At 31.9% G+C, this 3199-nt stretch overlaps 1 pseudogene; it reads left to right on the top strand.

The window, feature by feature from the left end:
* Positions 1 to 371: 371 nt before the first annotated feature.
* On the top strand, positions 372 to 1231 carry LOC128171607 (uncharacterized; annotated as a pseudogene).
* The last annotated feature ends 1968 nt before the right edge of the window (positions 1232 to 3199 follow it).

Below are 3199 nucleotides of genomic sequence, written 5' to 3'. Positions count from 1 at the left end.
GATTGATATACAACTAATGATTTTATCTATGCATGTAACAATAAATTAACACAAAACATTTGTCCCCCATTAACATAATTAACAAAACACATTTAAGAAAATTAAAGCACATGGCTATAATCTTAAAGTTTATGCGACTGAATTAATAAATTGCGATGTTTTTAACATGTTTAATAGTTCGCTGTACATATGACGTTATTTATTTACTGAAAAAGAAATCTTATTATTTTCCCCTTTAAATACATTTTTAGTATAACTTTTAGAAAAATGAAATAATATATATACTATTAATAATCCTGGTGTTATTTTAATTTGTTTTATTTATTTTTAGAGCAAAATAAACAAGAAAGAAGTATAATTAAAGAATAAATATGCAGAAAGTAGACAACTATTTATTTAATGATTCAAATAAGTTGTTACAATGCTTACAATTAGACAGAGAGGGAATCATTAAACTATCAACACCAAGAAGGAGCAAAGAATTGCTTCCTATATTTGTGACGGCTCTGTCTGATAATCATTTTCAAGAATTCATACAACTTATCAACAGTCTTAAAATATATCAAGAAACAAAGCACCCACAGTTAATGATTTTTGTGTATGACATAGGGTTATCAAAAGAAAATTCAAAACTGGTGCGGCAAATGTGCAATTGCAAGGTTAGAGCATTCCCATTCAATACCTTCCCTAAACACGTGAAAAATGTACTTGGATATACGTGGAAACCGATCATCATCCAAATGATGCTTCAAGAATTTGATTTTGTGATGTGGCTGGATACTTCTGTGAGATTAGGAAATACAGACCCATATTTTATTAAAGCAAATGCCTCGGAATTCAGGTTTTAGAGGGATCCGGTTCAATTGCTGTCAGAACTCAAACGCGGCTTTTTGAGCGTTTTAAGGAGGATCAGTGCATGTTTAATTATCCTGAAATACAAGCTGGGATGGTGATTATCTCCCGAACATACTTTACTCTTAATTATATAATGCGGCCATGGGTGGGCTGTGCTCTTGAATATGGATGCATGGACTTTCCGAATGCGGAACTTTATATAAACTGCACTAAAAGGTGGATTCCTTCAGATTGTCACAGGTTTGACCAATCAACTCTCGGTGTTATTATGACCAGACTATTCAACAAAAGAAGACACCACTTTGTCGTAAAAGAAGATTTTGCAAAAGTCCTACGACATGAAACTGAAAGCTCTCAAAGCCAAAACATCTCTTAATTATTGGTAATTTCGTCTCACCCATAATTTTCCTGCATGTTTTCCGTTTGTTTGTGTTGTGTGCGGTTCAATTTTTCAGTGCATATGACAAAATTAGTTACATGACTTGTATTAATAAGTATTGCCTGTTCGTTACCATAATTCTCTGTTAGAATTTAAAGTATCAGGCGACTAAAATACAATTGTTATGGACAGATACAGAAAAAAAAATGATTTTAGATTTATTATTAAAAGAATATTTTCTATTTTTTTTCTTTAAGATTGGTATGGTTCTTTTTTATTTCATTTCAAAAACAGGATTTAGTAGAATTATTGGTATTATAGTAATATCAAGTAGAAGCTTTTTAATTACTTAATACATAAATAATATACGTGTTTTCATATAATCAACCTTAGAGGTCACGGAGTACACACTTGTGGCCAAACTTACATATATGTAGTAACAAATATGAAAATGAGGTTATACATATTTATGTATGGAAAAACATGTAGTCTGAAGAAATTCAATGTTAGATAACAATGAAACCACTAAGTCAAGGGAGGGAACCATTAATAATTAAGTGAAAGATTGTCGTTCTGTTTGATTCTCTGAATACTAAAAGCTAGTTGGCTTTCTTGAGCCAGTAATGATCATACTTATCGAGTGAGTGATGCGAACCGTAACCCCTTTGTTTCTTTTCTAAATATTACTTTGATATTTTTGAAATCATATATAATATTATAGAGTTGCTCGAAAAGATTAAAGACAACATATTTATCTGTCCATTCTAAGTGGCGGATTTTTGTTTCAAATTGAAATAAACACTGAACAAACGCTCCATGTATAAATAAAGTAAATAGCCATTCAACATATTCGAGTTTCCTTTGTTTACAACGATACGTAAACAAGTCGGTGGTCAGGGTGTTTGACACATAACGTAAACTTGGTGATTAGAAAAAAATAACTTCTACTTACACAGTGTCTTTAACCTATAGTTTATAATAAACCAAATTAAATTAAATGTATGCTACATTTTATTGTAACTTATTTCTTTGCAAGTTTCACTTTTGTTCAAGCAGAAATGCAGAAATACGGATATAAGAGAAATATATTAGCTCCGATTACACCGAATTTTGTTGTGAAGGCAATCAGCAGTTATCACACATCAAATGTAAAAAAAATCTCGAGAGAAGATTTTTTTTCAGGCCAAGCTTTGATTAATCAAAACCCTACGATGGGAAAGATCTAAAAGATTTGTTTTGTTTCAGATTTTAAATCTTCAAAATAAGTCTGTAGCTGAGCAAGTCGACAGTTGTTTTAAGTGATAAAAAAGGCATTGTTCTGTTCTTGTATGCATAATTTGCATATAAAACACATGCAAAATCTCATATTTATTGCTTTTATTTCTATCTTTTGGTAATAGTTTCGGACAGAAACAAGCCAGTTCAAAAATGTTTACATTCCCATCCTCAAACGTACAAGATGGCTGCACATCCCCCTTAACTATTTCTAACATAATGTTTACAAAATCAAGAATGGATATATGAAGGAAATGCTAGCTTTTAAAAATGATTTTAAAAATGACAAAAAAATTGCTCTTTTTCCGTTCGTTTGTAAAGTATTTAAAATAAATTTCCATCGGGACGCTTTACAATGACGTCTTAATCTTTGGGGTTTTTAGCTCACCTGAGCTGAAAGCTCAAGTGTGCTTTTCTGATCACCTTTTGTCCGTCGTCCGTCTGTCCGTCTGTCCGTCCGTCCGTCTGTCCGTCCGTCTGTAAACTTTTTACATTTTGAACTTCTTCTCTAAAACCGCTTATCCAATTTCAACCAAATTTGGCACAAAGCATCCTAATGGGAGGGCAAATATAAATTGCAGAAATAAAAGTCCGATCTATATTCAAAGCGGAGAAAACCTTGAAACTGTAGAAAAAGGGGGTGCATTTTTAAAAATCTTCTTCTCAAGAACTACTGATTCCAATTCAACG

The sequence above is a fragment of the Crassostrea angulata genome, chromosome 2, assembly GCF_025612915.1.
Source record: "Crassostrea angulata isolate pt1a10 chromosome 2, ASM2561291v2, whole genome shotgun sequence".
NCBI classification, from domain to species: Eukaryota; Metazoa; Mollusca; class Bivalvia; order Ostreida; family Ostreidae; genus Magallana; species Magallana angulata.
The sequence above is the reverse complement of the archived record's forward strand: the minus strand, read 5'-3'. Positions and strand labels throughout refer to the sequence as shown.